The sequence below is a fragment of the Myotis daubentonii genome, chromosome 3 (genome assembly GCF_963259705.1).
Source record: "Myotis daubentonii chromosome 3, mMyoDau2.1, whole genome shotgun sequence".
Classification (NCBI taxonomy): domain Eukaryota; kingdom Metazoa; phylum Chordata; class Mammalia; order Chiroptera; family Vespertilionidae; genus Myotis; species Myotis daubentonii.
The window spans coordinates 110,385,390-110,403,367 of NC_081842.1; positions in this window are offsets into that span (position 1 = coordinate 110,385,390).

Genomic DNA, 17,978 nt, shown 5'->3' on the forward strand with positions numbered 1-17,978 from the left:
GTTTATCTTCCTTTTGTTAAGTTGTATGAGTTCCCTATAAATTTTGGAGATTAGGCCCTTATCAGATATGACATTGGCAAATATGTTTTCCCACACAGTGGGTTTTCTCGTTGTTTTGTTGATGGTCTCTTTTGCTGTGCAGAAGCTTTTTATTTTGATGTAGTCCCATTTGTTCATTTTTTCTTTAGTTTCAAGTGCCCTAGGAGCTGTATCAGTGAAGAAATTGCTTCGGCATATGTCTGAGATTTTGTTGCCTTTGGATTCTTCTAGAATTTTTATGGTTTCCTGTCGTACATTTAAGTCCTTTATCCATTTTGAGTTTATTTTTGTGTATGGTGTAAGTTGGTGGTCTAGTTTCATTTTCTTGCATATATCTGTCCAATTTTCCCAACACCATTTATTGAAGAGACTATCTTGGCTCCATTGTATGTTCTTGCCTCCTTTGTCAAATATTAATTGAGCATATTGGTTCGGGCCGATTTCTGGGCTCTCTATTCTGTTCCATTGATCTATATGCCTATTCTTGTGTCAGTACCAGGCAGTTTTGAGAACAGTGTCTTTGTAATACAACTTGATATCTGGTATTGAGATCCCACTTACTTTGTTCTTTTTCAGGATTGCTGCAGCTATTCGGGGTCTTCTTTTATTCCAGATGAATTTTTGGAAAGTTCGTTCTAGATCTCTGAAGTATGCTGTTGGTATTTTAATGGGAAGCGTGTTGAATTTATAGATTGCTGTGGGTAATATGGGCATTTTAATGATGTTGATTCTACCAATCCATGAACACGGTATGTTCTTCCATCTGTTTATGTCTTCCTCTATCTCTTTTTTCAACGTCCTGTAGTTTTCTGAGTAGAGGTCTTTTACCTCTTTAGTTAAGTTTATTCCTAGGTAGCTTAATTTTTTTGGTGCAATGGTAAACGGGATTGTTTTTATAATCTCTCTTTCTGAAAGTTCACTATTGGTGTATAGAAATGCCTCAGATTTCTTGGGGTTAATTTTGTATCCTGCTACATTGCCAAATTCATGTATTAAGTCTAGTAGCTTTTTGATGGAATCTCTAGGGTTTTGTATGTATAATATCATGTCATCTGCAAATAAGGACAGTTTTACTTCCTCTTTTCCAATTTGGATGCCTTTTATTTCTACTTGTTGTCGAATTGCAATGGCTAACACTTCCAGTACTATGTTGAACAGGAGTGGTGAGAGGGGGCATCCCTGTCTTGTTCCTGTTCTTAGGGGAAATGGTGTTAGTTTTTGTCCATTGAGTATGATGTTGGCTGTGGGCCTGTCATATATGGCTTTTATTATGTTGAGCTATGATCCTTCTACTCCCACCTTGCTATGAGTTTTTATCAAAATGGGTGTTGAATTTTGTCAAATGCTTTTTCTGCATCAATTGATATGACCATGTGGTTTTTTTCTTTCAATTTGTTTATGTGATGTATCACGTTTATTGATTTGCGGATATTGTACCATCCTTGCATCCCTGGGATAAATCCTACTTGGTCATGGTGTATGATCTTTCTGATGTACTGCTGGATCCGATTTGCTAAGATTTTGTTGAAGATTTTGGCATCTGTGTTCATGAGGGATATTGGCCTGTAATTCTCTTTCATTGTGTTGTCTTTACCTGGTTTTGGTATTAGGATGATGCTGGCTTCATAGAATGAGCTTGGAAGTGTTCCTTCCTCTTGAATTTTTTGTAGTAGTCTGAGGAGGATAGGTTTTAGTTCTTCCTTGAATGTTTGGTAAAACTCCCCTGTGAAGCCGTCTGGTCCTGGGCTTTTGTTTGATGGAAGCTTTTTGATGACTGCTTCAATTTCTTCTTTTTCCATCACCTGATATTACCCACTTCATAATACTAAAGGGATCAATACAACAAGAAGATATAACACTGGTAAACCTATATGCACCCAATGTAGGAGCACCCAAATTCATAAAAAAACTCCTGGAAGATATCAAAGGAGAGATCGACAACAATACAATCATAGTAGGGGACTGTAATACACCATTGACAGCACTGGATAAGTCCTATACACAAACAATCAGCAAAGATACAGCAATCCTAAATGACTCACTAGATCAGATGGACTTAATAGACATCTTCAGAACACTTCACCCCAAAGCCAGAGAATATACGTTCTTCTCAGTTGCTCATAGTACATCTTCAAAAATAGACCACATATTGGGTCACAAGCAAAGTATCCCCAAATTCAAGAAGATTGAAATCATAAAAAGCATCTTCGCAGACCACGATGGCATAATACTAGAAATAAACTACAATAAAAACAACCCAAAATACTCAAACACCTGGAAGCTGAATAGCATGCTATTAAATATTGATTGGGGTACCAATGAGATTCAAGAAGAAATTAAAAACATCCTGGAAACTAATGACAATGAAAACACAACAATCCAAAACCTATGGGACACAATGAAAGCAGTCCTGAGAGGGAAGTTTATAGCTCTACAGGCCTATCTCAAAAAACAAGAAAAAATGGTAGTAAATCATCTAACTCTACAACTCAAAGAATTAGAAAGAGAGCAACAAGAAAACCCCAGAGTGAGCAGAAGGAAGGAGATAATAAAGATTAGAGCAGAAATAAATGACATAGAGACCAAAAAAACAATACAGAAAATCAATGAAACCAAGAGCTGGTTCTTTGAAAGGATAAACAAGATTGACAAACCTCTAGCCAGACTCACCAAGAAGCAGAGAGAGAGGACCCAAATAAATAAAATCAGAAACGATAGAGGCGAAATAACAACAGACCCCACAGAAATACACATGATTGTTAAAAAATACTATGGACAGCTCTACTCCAACAAACTAGACAACATGGAGGAAATGGACAAATTCCTAGAAAAATACAACATTCCAAAACTCAATCAGGAAGAATCTAAAAATCTCAACAGGCCAATAACTATGGAAGAAATTGAAGCAGTCATCAAAAAGCTTCCATCAAACAAAAGCCCAGGACCAGACGGCTTCACAGGGGAGTTTTACCAAACATTCAAGGAAGAACTAAAACCTATCCTCCTCAGACTACTACAAAAAATTCAAGAGGAAGGAACACTTCCAAGCTCATTCTATGAAGCCAGCATCATCCTAATACCAAAACCAGGTAAAGACAACACAATGAAAGAGAATTACAGGCCAATATCCCTCATGAACATAGATGCCAAAATCCTCAACAAAATCTTAGCAAATCGGATCCAGCAGTACATCAGAAAGATCATACACCATGACCAAGTAGGATTTATCCCAGGGATGCAAGGATGGTACAATATCCGCAAATCAATAAACGTGATACATCACATAAACAAATTGAAAGAAAAAAACCACATGGTCATATCAATTGATGCAGAAAAAGCATTTGACAAAATTCAACACCCATTTTTGATAAAAACTCTCATCAAGGTGGGAGTAGAAGTATCATACCTCAACATAATAAAAGCCATTTATGACAGGCCCACAGCCAACATCATACTCAATGGACAAAAACTAACACCATTTCCCCTAAGAACAGGAACAAGACAGGGATGCCCCCTCTCACCACTCCTGTTCAACATAGTACTGGAAGTGTTAGCCATTGCAATTCGACAACAAGAAGAAATAACAGGCATCCAAATTGGAAAAGAGGAAGTAAAACTGTCCTTATTTGCAGACGACATGATATTATACATACAAAACCCTAGAGATTCCATCAAAAAGCTACTAGACTTAATACATGAATTTGGCAATGTAGCAGGATACAAAATTAACCCCAAGAAATCTGAGGCATTTCTATACACCAATAGTGAACTTTCAGAAAGAGAGATTATAAAAACAATCCCGTTTACCATTGCACCAAAAAAATTAAGCTACCTAGGAATAAACTTAACTAAAGAGGTAAAAGACCTCTACTCAGAAAACTACAGGACGTTGAAAAAAGAGATAGAGGAAGACATAAACAGATGGAAGAACATACCGTGTTCATGGATTGGTAGAATCAACATCATTAAAATGTCCATACTACCCAAAGCAATCTATAAATTCAACGCACTTCCCATTAAAATACCAACAGCATACTTCAGAGATCTAGAACGAACTTTCCAAAAATTCATCTGGAATAAAAGAAGACCCCGAATAGCTGCAGCAATCCTGAAAAAGAACAAAGTAGGTGGGATCTCAATACCAGATATCAAGTTGTATTACAAAGCCACTGTTCTCAAAACTGCCTGGTACTGGCACAAGAATAGGCATATAGATCAATGGAATAGAATAGAGAGCCCAGAAATCGGCCCGAACCAATATGCTCAATTAATATTTGACAAAGGAGGCAAGAACATACAATGAAGCCAAGATAGTCTCTTCAATAAATGGTGTTGGGAAAATTGGACAGATATATGCAAGAAAATGAAACTAGACCACCAACTTACACCATACACAAAAATAAACTCAAAATGGATAAAGGACTTAAATGTACGACAGGAAACCATAAAAATTCTAGAAGAATCCAAAGGCAACAAAATCTCAGACATATGCCGAAGCAATTTCTTCACTGATACAGCTCCTAGGGCACTTGAAACTAAAGAAAAAATGAACAAATGGGACTACATCAAAATAAAAAGCTTCTGCACAGCAAAAGAGACCATCAACAAAACAATGAGAAAACCCACTGTGTGGGAAAACATATTTGCCAATGACATATCTGATAAGGGCCTAATCTCCAAAATTTATAGGGAACTCATACAACTTAACAAAAGGAAGATAAACAATCCAATCAAAAAATGGGCAAAGGACCTAAATAGACACCTTTCAAAAGAGGACATTCAGAAAGCCAAGAGACATATGAAAACATGCTCAAAGTCACTAATCATCCGAGAGATGCAAATCAAAACAGCAAGAGGTACCATCTCACACCTGTCAGACTGGCTATCATCAACAAACCAACAAAGGGCAAGTGCTGGAGAGGATGTGGAGAAAAAGGAACACTTGTGCACTGCTGGTGGGAATGCAGACTGGTGCAGCCACTATGGAGGACAGTATGGAGTTTCCTTAAAAAACTGAAAATGGAACTCCCATTTGACCCTGTGATCCCACTTCTAGGAATATATCCCAAGAAACCAGAAACACCAATCAGAAAGGATATATGCACCCCTATGTTCATAGCAGCACAATTCACCATAGCTAAGATCTGGAAACAGCCTAAGTGCCCATCAGTAGATGAATGGATTAGAAAACTGTGGTACATCTACACGATGGAATACTATGCTGCTCTAAAAAGGAAGGAACTCTTACCATTTGCAACGTCATGGATGGAACTGGAGAGCATTATGTAAGTGAAATAAGCCAGTCAATAAAGAAAAAATACCACATGATCTCACTCATTCATGGACAATAGAGACCATTATAAACTTTTGAACAATAATAGATACAGAGACAGAGCTGCCTCAAACAGATTGTCAAACTGCAGCGGGAAGGCCGGGGAGGGTTGGGGGGCAGTAGGTAGGGGGGTATGAGGTCAACTAAAGGACTTGTATGCATGCATATAAGCATAACCAATGGACATAAGACACTGGGTGATAGGGGAGGCTAGGGGACTGTCTAGGGTGGGGGGATAAAATGGATACATATGTAATACCCTTGTAATACTTTAAGCAATAAAAAAAACAAACAAAAAAAAAAGAAAGCAAAACACAGAGTTAGAAAGCATAGTGTAGAAACATGAGATTATGCCACAGAAGAACAGGGAAGCCCATAAAGTGTGATAGTTCAGTAGTAAAGAAGAATTTAGATGTTTCAAAAAGGAATCTTGAGTGGTTTAAAAGACTCTAAAACTAATACTAGAATTTCACTTTAAATATGTATTAAAGACAGGAAAATTACTGAAAAGTCATTTAGGTTCTTTATTTTAGGAGTAAAAATATGTATGGAAAAAGGCTGAAGTTTTCCAAGTTGATATGATCTTTCTGGTTTGCAAAGCTCTTCTTGATCTATTTCTGCTCTAAGACTTGCTGACTTGTGACCATGTGCATGTTATAAGCCACTCTTTTTGCCTCAGATTTTAAATAAGTAAACTAGGGAAAATAATAATACCTACCTTACAAAGGTCTTTGCAAGAGTGAGATGAAATTATAACTGAAATATACTTTTAAAATAGTATAATAATAAGCACTCATTTAAAGTAGCTATTATTAATGATGCTAATGATACCATTATAATTAACCCAGTTATTAATTAACTGGAAAGGAACAAAGGGAAGGTTAGATAATATAGGCATGCCATTTGAGCCAGAAAGCTGTAATATAGATGCATGCCCAGTAAAGTCTAGGTGATGTGGAGAGGGTGTTTGTCAGTCATATCTGGGAACAGGATATTGGCCAGAGTAGTAGGCATATAAGCATGGCCACTGCAAGCAGGGGAAGATTTGATATTTAAGCTCCTCTCTCTTGCTTCTCTTGCTTGTCCACTATCCTGGATCTCTTGTTGTAGGGCCATACTCCCCTGCATTCACTTACATGGCCCACAGCCATGTGGACCCCACACACAATGAATGATGAACTGGAATTAGTCTGATGCTATGCTAGATTTAGCTCCACCATGGAACAGAAACTCTGGAAACTGGCTTTGCTTTTATCTTTGCTGAATCCCCAGCTACACCTTTTCCAGGACTGGTTTAAGGAAAATGGAACTTTGGAAACCAAGGGATATAATTCCATGCAAATAAAGCTGTCTATGACATCTCATCCTCCTGTGGGGGCCTCTGGAAATTCTTATTTCTTAATTCTTGGCACCCCAAGAACCCCACTTCCACTACCAATGGAGAAATTCTACCCACTCAATTTTCTGATAATACTATCCTCCTCCTCCTCATCATCATTGAAAATGTTTTGCAACCATAGACATTGGATCCAGATTGCTTGGCTTTGAATCCTGACTCCATTGCTTGCTACCTTGGATCTTTGGTCAAGTTACTTAAGTCTCCAGGTTTTTGTTTCCTCACTTGTAAAATGGAAAAAATAGTATTTCCTTCATAGGGTTATTGTAAATATGAAATGCATCAAGATATATAAAGGGTTTACAACTGTGCTTGGCTCATGGAGCATTGTCATTATGATTATTATTTTTCTGATTTCATTTTATCTCACTCTGCCCTTCAGTCACACTGACTCGTGCACTGTTTCTTAAATACAGGTTCTCTGTTTCTTATGCTGCATCTTATGCTGCTTCTTATGCTTTAGGATTTTTGCCCTTGAATCATCTCTTCAGCCATGCGTTCCCTGCCTACTCTGTCTGTCTTGCTCTCCACCCACAGTATTCTCCAGGCCAGTTCCTGTCTCAGTTTTGTCCCAGAGTTTTCTATCTGACATTATCTTTGCTACCCTGATTATTATCTGACTCCCCACACTCTTACAAAATATAAACTACATGCCTTAATTGCTCTTTGTCCCAGGGCCTGCAACAACAGATAGTAAGCATTTAAAAATCATTGTCAAATGAATGGGCACAGTTGTGATAACGTGACTTAGAAATTGGTAAGGGCCACTTTCTGTCCTTAACAGTGTAGAATAGGGGCCTCAAAATGTAATTCATGTGGGTGATACAATTTGGGTCCAATTTTTGTTCAAACAAGGATACTTTGAGAATAAAAGTGGATCCTGTTAGTAATCATGTTAAGACAGTAAGAAGACACTGGAATGGTCCAGGGTAAACCTTATCCATAAACTATCTGCATTATAATTACAGGTAGGGATGATTCATTAAAATGCAGACTCCTGGGACTCACTCCAGCTCCACAGCATCAGAATCTTTGGTAAAGGGGCCTTGGCATCTATATTTTAGGAAGAGACCCGGGTGATTCTGAAATCTGCCCAACATGCCAGAGTTTGAGAACTACTGGAGCTGAGGATTAGAGAGTTTTGTCCTCAATCTAGGAAGCATCACTAATGGTGTTAAATAATTATTAATGCTGTGGTGTGAGAGCTGCAGTGGTGAGATTGCTGTGTGCAGGAGCCAAGAGCTCATTAGCACTTGTATAGGAACCTCTGCCTGTTCTTGAGAGTTAATTTCTTGGCAAACAATGAGAGTCTTCATGAAGTACTTCTGCAGAGTAAAGACAAATTTGGGGTAATGCAGTGCAAATTATAGGAAGTGAGTACATTAGCACAGTAGAGATTTAATACGTTTGCAAAAAATATTTAATATGTTGGCAAAAAGATGTCATTTTTTTTGGAAAAAAGGTGAATTCTAGTAACAAATAAAGGCTAAACACTTATAGTTGAACCCCTTCTTTTTAAAACTCAGTTTTTTGAGAGTGTGTTGGAGTTTATAGATCAGACTAAAACTGTAAAATATGAATTTTTGCCACATATATGTTAGCGTTGGTGGCATGGGGGATGTTTTCTGATTATGGGAATAATAGTAAACCTATACCACCCTCTGACTTTTTAAAAAAATTATGTTTTTATTGATTTTTTTTAGAGAGAGAGGAAGAGAGGGGAGATAGATGATAGATAGATAGATAGATAGATGATAGATAGATAGATAGATAGATAGATAGATAGATAGATAGATAGATAAACATTGATCAGCTGCCTTCGGCTCATTCCCCAACTGGGGATTGAACCACCACCTGAGTATGTGCTCTGACCAGGAATTGAACCAGTGACCTTTCAGTGCATGGGATGATGCTCAACCAACTGAGCCATGCTGACCAGGCTCCTCTGACTTTTTATTTCCCACTTCTATCAAGAATTCTCCTACTTGTCCATTTCATCTTCCTACAGTAGGAATGAACTACTGATAGCCCTTTTGGGTTTTCCTCATGCCATCATTAACCTTATCTCTTTCCTATCCTTTTCTAACATCTTTAAATTAATTCCTCTTTTGCACATCCCTCATGCAGAAAGATAATGTATGAATTTATATCTTCACAACTTAAAACCCCACAAACTTGTTGATTTCAACAGTAAGTCTTCATTCAAACTCCAATCTTTGTTAAATAGCTTATTAATGCTTTAAACAAAACTATTAAATCATAAAGATGCCATTTTATAAAGAGATATATTTAAGAGATATAGAGATGTCATTTACATACCTTGGTTTACTATCATTTCCCATGAAGGAAAACAAAATAGAAGAATAAAATGTTCTTGTGAGGTCTTTATTTAACATAATACAAAAAATAAAAATTCATCTACAGACATGTTAAAACAAAATTGGAAAGTGCATCTTCCTCTCTGGTTACCTTCAGTTTGTATAATTTATTTCTCACTATGTAAACCTAATCATGAGGTTTGGCAACCACTCCAAGAATCTGAATTTTAAAGGTAAAAGTAAGAGGTTGTAGACAGCTATTTCTAATGCCAGGGATAAGAATACTGTGTATGGAGTTTATAGAAATGGTTCTCATAATTACCTATATGGTAATATAAGTAATAAACAAAAAAACAAAACCAGTATCATTGGAAATTGGGTATATGTGACTTTACAATTTTTTGGCTTATAGCCAGCCTTTCACCAGCAGATTGACTACTTTGGGTAGCAGTTGGAAACGCCTTTCCCAGGTTTTCCAGTTGATGCAGTTTTTTTAAAAAATATATTTTTATTTATTTCAGAGAGGAAGGAGGAGAGAGAGATAGAGATAGATAGAAACATCAATGATGAGAGAGAATCATTGATCGGCTGCCTCTTGCACGCCCCCTAATGGTGATCAAGCCAGAAACCCTGGCATGTGCCCTTGAGTGGAATCGACCTTGACTCTTCAGTCCCCAGGCCGACACACTATCCACTGAGCCAAACCAGCTAGGGTAGTTGATGCAGTTTTAATCAGCAGGAGGGTGACCTTATTCAGAATACCTAACAATCCCTGATCAACACAGATTTCTGCCTCTTCAGCTCACCAAGAAAGATTGTTTCTCTGAAATCTCCTCTAGAGACATGGAGCTATGTTAATTACTTCCAACATTAGCTGAGTATTTAAAATGTTACATCCTATATAATAAAGAGCTAATATGCTAATTAGACCAAACAGCAGAACAACTGTCTGGATGACCTTCCAGATGAAGCCGAGGCTGTGAGGGGCTCTGTGGGGCTGCGAGGGCCTGCTGGGGCTGTGAGGACTGAGCCCCTTACACAAATTTTGTGCATCGGGACTCTAGTATTACAATATTTAATGAGCTATGTCTCAGGGCCTCCTCCATCCAAATAAATAAGCATCAACACACTAAGATAATCCATAAGCATAGCATTTGTCAAAACCATTCCTTAAATAGAAAATAAACTAACATTTTTTAGTGAAACAGTGTTCTAAATGGTAGACATGTTTGTTCTGGAATCAATGTCTTCAATCTAATAAAATCTAGTTTGCAGAGCCAAGTTTTGTTGAAATGGAGCTTCTATTTAAGAGAATCGCAATATATATCTCTCCTTGCCACCTTTGAATTTATTGAAGTTTAACTGTAATTGACTTTAGGTGTTAGTCTTGGGATTGTGGTCTGGGCGTGTTGGAAGTATAAATTTGCCATAATTCAAAAGGCACACCTGAGACTGCTGGAGGCCTCTGGTTGTCATCTTTTGGAAACTAGAGCAGAAAAATGCACATTTAGTAAAATCAGATTGAGCACCATTTCTTTTTATAATCCTTGTGGATACAACTGAAATTATTTCTTTGCATAGGTTTTTCTCTTAGATATAATCTGTAGTTTAATTTTCAGTGTGACATTAAATTATATTTTAACCAATAATTTTTCATTCATGGTATATATTTCCATGAACTTTTAAACCAGAATAGGGTGTTAAGCTTAAGATTTTGTCTTGGTTCCAGTTTAATTATAAATCACCGGTACAAAATTTCTCTCATATTCAGAATTATAATTTCTCCTTTCTTTTTTTTAAAAAATATGTTTGTATTGATTTCAGAGAGAAGAAGGAAGAGAGAGAGAGAGAGATTAATGGTGAGAGATAATCACTGATTGGCTGCCTCTTGCACACTCCCCCGCTGGGGATCAAGCCTGCAGCTCAGGCATATGCCCCGACAGGGAATCGAACTATGACCTATATTTTCTCCTTTCAACTCACTTTCTTTCTAAAAAAAATGGACAGAAATAATTTCAAAGTTTTATGGCTTAAATTTCAAGGCCATGTAAAAATACCAGACATTACATCTAGTATATTTATAGTTGAATATACAAAAGGAATATCATATTTGCTTGATACATATATTGATAATTTTGTTATTCAAATGGTATATTTAGGTTGGGATTAATTCCTAAAATATCTTTCAATTTTTCTAACCTACCTAGAGAAAAAATCCATAGAGAATAACTTTTTTTTAAATTTTATTTTATTGCTTACAGTCTTGCAAAGGGTATTACATATGTGTCCCTTTTTTCCCCCTGCCCTTGACAATCCCCTGGCCTCCCCTACCCCCCAGTGTCTTATGTCCATTGGTTATGCTTATATGCATGCATACAAGTCCTTTGGTTGATCTCTTACACCCCTCCATCCTGCCCCCCACCCCTCCCTGGCCTTCCCGCTACAGTTTGACAATCTGTTTGAGGCTGCTCTGCCTCTGTATCTATTATTGTTCAAAAGTTTATAATGGTCTCTATTATCCATGAATGAGTGAGATCATGTGGTATTTTTCCTTCATTGACTGGCTTATTTTACTTAGCATAATGCTCTCCAGTTCCATCCATGCCGTTGCAAATGGTAAGAGTTCCTTCTTTTTTACAGCAGCATAGTATTCCATCGTGTAGATGTACCACAGTTTTCTAATCCAGAGAATAACTTTTTATAAATCCCAATCCTGGTTGGCTATTTCTACTTTGAAAGAAGTACAACAAAATCCTCTATAATAATAAAAGTGCAATATGCAAATCAACCAAATGGCCAAGCAGCAGAACAACCATCCGGACAACCACGCTATGAGAGGCACTGGCACCAGGCCAGCCAAGGCAAGTGCAATGCGATTGGTCAGGGGTCCCTGCCACCGCCCCACAATCACCCCGCAGAGGGAGAGCCAGGCCACCGGCCAGGAGGGCAATCAATTGGGGAGGCTCTGCGATTGCCCCAAAGAGGGAGGCTTAGGCCACCCTCTGTGGGGTGATCGATCACAGGGTTCCCTGACTGCATGAGGGTAGAGGCCAGGCTGAGGGACCCTCACCCTCCACACCGACTGCACGAATTTCATGCATCAGACCTCTACTATATAATAAAAGCCTAATATGCTAAGTGTCCAGATGTCAAGTCGTCCATTCAACCAATCAAAGCATAATATGTTAATGATATGCTAAGGCCACTCAACTGATGTGCACTGACCACCAGGGGCCAGACAGTCAACCAATCAACCAGTTGCTATGATGTGCACTGACCACCAGGGATCAGATGCTCCAACTGGTAGGTTAGCTTGCTGCTGGGGTCTGGCCAATCAGAACTGAGTGAGATGGGCCAGACATGCCCTGGAGCCCTCCCACAGTCCCTCCCTGGCTGGCCAACCTCCTGCATCCCTCCCTGGCCCCAATTGTGAACTGGTGGGGTCCCTTGGTCTGGCCTGTGCCCTCTCGCAATCTGGGCTGAGGGCCCCCCTCCCTGAGTGCATAAATTTTGTGCACTGGTCCTCTAGTAGAATAATAAATAGGACAGTAATTTAATACTCACTTCATAAGAATTCTAAATTCTTCAGGTTTTATGTTCAACATATAATATTTCTTTAAGTAGGATAAATCATGACATGTTGGTTTTTGTATTTAAAGTACATTTTGACTCACTTTTCTTAGAATTTAAAAACATATGGTCTTTGAAATAATTTATTTTCCACTAATGTTTACACAATTTCCATACTTACACTGATTTCACATGGTCAATCAATTAAAAAAATTCAGAGTTATGCATTATAGTCATCTAATTACTCAAACTTTTCTAAATAAAGTTTAAAAGCTATATTGAAAATAGTGTGATGATAGAAATAATGAGAGCCTCAGAAAATAATGTCAATACATTATATATTTGAAAGAATGGAGGTGAGCCTGGCGAGTGTGGTGCTTATATTCTTTCTGATTGGTGTTATGGGATTTGTAGGATATTTCCAGAAGTGGGATCACTGGGTCATATGGTAGATCCATCTTTAATTTTTTGAGAAATTTCCATGATGTTTTCCAAAGTGGCTACAGTGTACTAAGGTACACTTTTCTCCATATCCTCACCGGTACTTGTTTTTATTTATTTATTGAATATAGCTATTTTGTCAGGTGGGAGGTGACACTTCATTGTTGTTTTAATTTGCATTTGCAGAAGCCTTTTATTTTTATGCAGTCCCATTTGTTAATTTTTCCTTCATTTCATTTTTTGCTTGTAGCTGTCCAATTTTCCCAACATCATTTATTGAAGAGACTATCTTTACTCCATTGTACAATTTTACCTCCTTTGTCAAATATTAACCATAAAAATTGGCCATATTGGCATAGGTATCTGCTCTGTTCCACTTGTCTATGTGCCTGTTCTTGTGCCAGTACCGGGCTGTTTTAATTACAGTGGCTTTGTAGTATAGTTTGATACACTGTATTGTGATCCCTCCAACTTTGTTCTTCAGTTTTAAGATTGCTGTGGCTATTCAGGGTATTAGGTTCCATATAAATTTTAAGAATATTTGTTCCATATCTGTGAAATATGTCATTAGTATTTTAATAGGGATTGTGTTGAAGGTTACTTTATTTTTAATTTTATTTTTTATTTTGTTTTTATTGTCTAAAGTTTTACACATGTCTCCTTTTTCCCCAATTGACCCAACCCTGCCCCAGCCATTCCCACCCTGATCAAGCCCCAACCACCACAGTGTCTGTGTCCATTGATAATGCTAATAAGCATGCATGCAAGTCCTTTGGTTGCTCTCTAGCCCCCCATCCCTTACCATTTGTCTCTGGATCTATTCTTGTTCATCAAATTATGTTGATAATTATACCCCGCATATGAGTGAGATCATGTAATATTTATCTTTCTCCCACTGGCTTATTTTGCTTAGCATAATGCTCTCCAGTTCCATCCATGCTGTTGCAAATGGTAAAAGTTTCTTCTTTTTTATAGTGGCATAATATTCCATTGTGTAGAAATACCATAGCTTTTTTTTAACTTTCTTTATTGATTAAGGTATTATATATATGTCCTTAACCCCCCATTGCCCCCATCCCCACTCATGCCCTTACCCCTCTGTTGTCTGTGTCCATTGGTTAGGACAAGTTCTTTGGTTGATCTCTCCACCACCCTCCCCTACCTTCCCTTTGAGGTTTGAGCATCTGATAGATGCTTTTCTGTCTCTGGATCTGTTTCTTGTTCATCAATTTATGTTGTTCATTATATTCCATAAATGAGTGAAATCACGTGATATTTATCTTTCTCTAACTGGCATATTTCACTTAGCATAATGCTCTCCAGTTCCATCCATGCTGTTGCAAAGGTAAGAATTCCTTCTTTTTTACAACAGTGTAGTATTCCATTGTATAGATGTACCACACTATTCTAATCCACTCATCTAGTGATGGGCACTTAGGCTGTTTCCAAATCTTAGCTATGGTGAATTGTGCTGCTATGAACATAAGGGTGCATATATCCTTTCTGATTGGTGTTTCTAGTTTCTTGGGATATATTCCTAGAAGTGGGATCAGTGGGTCAAATGGGAGTACCATTTTTAGTTTTTTGAAGAAACCCCATACTCTTCTCCATGGTGGCTGCACCAGCCTGCATTCCCACCAGGAGTGCACAAGGGTTCCTTTTTCTCCGCATCCTCACCAGCACTTGTCATTTGTTGGTTTGTTGATGATAGCTCTTCTGACAGGTGTGAGATGGTACCGCATTGGCACTTTGATTTGTATCTCTCAAATAATTACTGACAAGTCTGAGCAAGTTTTCATGTCTTTTGGCCTTCCTTCTGTCCTCTTTTGAAAAGTGTCTATGTAGGTCCTTTGCCCATTTTTTGATTGGATTGTTTATCTTCTTTTTGTTAAGTTGTATGAGTTCCCTGTAAATGTTGGAGACTAAACCCTTATCAGAGATAACATTAGCAAATATGTTCTCCCATGCAGTGGGCTCTCTCATTGTTTTGATGATGGTTTATTTTGCTGTACAAAAGTTTTTTTATTTTGTTGTAGTCTCATTTGTTTATTTTCTCTCTAGTTTCCATTGCCCTAGGAGCTGTATCAGTGAAGAAATTGCTTCAGCATATGTCTGATTTTACTGCCTGTGGATTCCTCTAGTATTTTCATGGCTTCTCATCTTATGTTTAAGTCCTTTATCCATTTTGAGTTTATTTTTGTGTATGGTGTAAGTTGGTGGTCTAGTTTCATTTTTTTTTTTTGCATGGATCTGTCCAATTTTCCCAACACCATTTATTGAAGAGTCTGTCTTGACTCTATTGTATGTTTATGCCTCCTTTGTCAAATATTAATTGAGCATAGTGGTTTGGGTTGATTTCTGGGTTCTCTATTCTATTCCATTGATCTATATGTCTGTTCTTGTGCCAGTGCCAGGCTGTTTTGAGAATGGTGGCATTGTAGTACAGCTTGATATCTGGTATTGAGATCCCACCTACTTTGTTCTTCTTTCTCAGGATTGCTGCAGCTATTCGGGGCCTTTTTTATTCCAGATGAATTTTTGGAGAGTTCATTCTTGGTCTGTGAAATATGCCGTTGCTATTTTAATGGGGAGTGCATTGAATCTATAGATTGCTTTGGGTAGTATGGACATTTTAATGATGTTGATTCTACCAATCCATGAACATGGTATGTTCTTCCATCTGTTTGTCTTCCACTATCTCTTTTTTTCAGTGTCCTGTAGTTTTCTGCATACAGGTCTTTTACCTCCTTAGTTAAGTTTATTCCTAGGTATCTTAATTTTTTTGGTGCAATGGTAAATGGAATTGCTTTTTTAGTCTCTCTTTCTGTAAGTTCACTATTAGTGTATAGAAATGCCATAGATTTCTTGGTGTTAATTTTGTATCCTGCTACATTGCCGAATTCATTTGTTAAATCTAATAATTTTTTGATGGAGTCTTTATGCTTTTCTATGTCCAGTATCATGTCACCTGCAAATGAGGACAGTTTTACTTCTTCTTTTCCAATTCAGATGCCTTTTATTTCTTCTTCTTGTCTGATCACAATGGCTAGTACTTCCAGTACTATGTCGAACAGGAGTGGTGAGAGGGTGCATCCCTGTCTTGTTCCTGTTCTTACGGGAAATAGTTTTAGTTTTTGCTCACTGAGTATGATGTTGGCTGCGGGTTTGTCATATATGGCTTTTAATATGTTGAGGTATGATCCTTCTATTCCTACCTTGTTGAGAATTTTTATCAAAAATGGTTGTTGGATTTTGTCAAATGCTTTTTCTGCATCAATTGATATGACTATGTGATTTTTATCTCTCAATTTGTTTGATGTGATGAATCACGTTTATTGACTTGCAGATAGTGTACCATCCTTACACCCCCAGGATAAATCCTACTTGATCATGGTGCATAATCTTTCTGATGTACTGCTGGATCCAGTTTGCTAGAATTTTGTTGAGGATTTTGGCATCTATGTTCATGAGGAATATTGGCCTGTAATTCTTTTTCATTGTGTTGTCTTTATCTGGTTTGGTATTAGGGTGATGCTGGCTTCATAGAATGAGCCTGGAAGTGTTCCTTCCTCTTGACTTTTTTGGAATAGTCTGAGGAGGATGGGTTTTAATTCTTCCTTGAATGTTTGGTAAAACTTCCCTGTGAAGCAGTCTGGCCCCAGGCTTTTGTTATCTGGAAGCTTTTGGATGACTGTTTCAATTTCTTCCATAGTAGTCGACCTATTCAAATTTTGAGATTCTTCCTGATTGAGTGTTGGTAGGTTGTATTTTTCTATGAATATGTACATTTTCTCCAGGTTGTCTAGTTTGTTGGAACAGAGTTGTTCATAGTATTTTTTAACAATCCTTTGTATTTCTGTGGGGCCTGTTGTTATTTCACTTCTTTCATTTCTGGGGAGAACCAAGATGGCGGCGATATAGGCAGACCTGTCCCAGGTCGTGTCCCGGAGCAGATGGAACGAGCAGCTGAAGCTAGTAGCACTCACACCGAATTGGCGAAATTGCTCAGCTGGTGAGAGGGTTTACAGCCGGGAAGAGCAGAACTCCCCTGGTAAGGTAAAAAAAAAAAACAGGGATTTGGGCAGGAAAGTTTGCCAGACCTCTGAGCCCAGAGAGTCGGAGGGAGACCGCGTGGCAGACAGCCGCGTCCCTTGGGACAGGCACAGCCCCTGACAGGGGAAAGGAGAACCGCGGGATTCCTGGCGCCGCCAGGGAAATTGAGAGCTGGGTTCTGTGACCGCGGAGGACTGAGCCTAAAGGGGGCAGCCTGAAGAGCTGACCTGACCATGCAGTCCCGGTAAGAGAAGAAGCTTACAGAAACCAAGCCTTCCCCGTTTCCGCGGCCGGCATTTGTTTGTTTGTTTTCACTGAATCCTGTTCATGGGACATTTCGGATACAGACACTCACCTGTGCTGAAGAGAGGGAGAGTGTGCTGGGGAGTGGAATCTGGGGAGAGACTGGGGAAAGAGGGGGAGCCGAGAGAGGTGGTAGTGAATTGAGTGCTGAGACACCCCAGAGCCCGGGACTGAGGCAGCCACCCGCTCCTGAGAGGGAGTCTCCTCCCCCCAGCCCCCAGGCAAGGAGCACAGCCACACCCAGATTCCACCCTGTACGAGATCAAGGATTAAGATAACCTGATCAGTCCCTGGGAGTTAACAGGGTCTGGCCTATAGGGGGATTTTCAATCCCAGCAACAACATAGAGCTGGTAACTAACTATTACGCAGTCAGCTCTGGGCAGTGAACTTCCACTGGACAGAGAGGCCCTATAGCCTCAGAGGCCAACCCCAGAACACTGCCACCCAGAGGCTGACCCACAAACTGACTCTTTGCTAAACACAAAATAAGGCAGTCTGGGAAATAAATGCGGCATGCTTTAAAA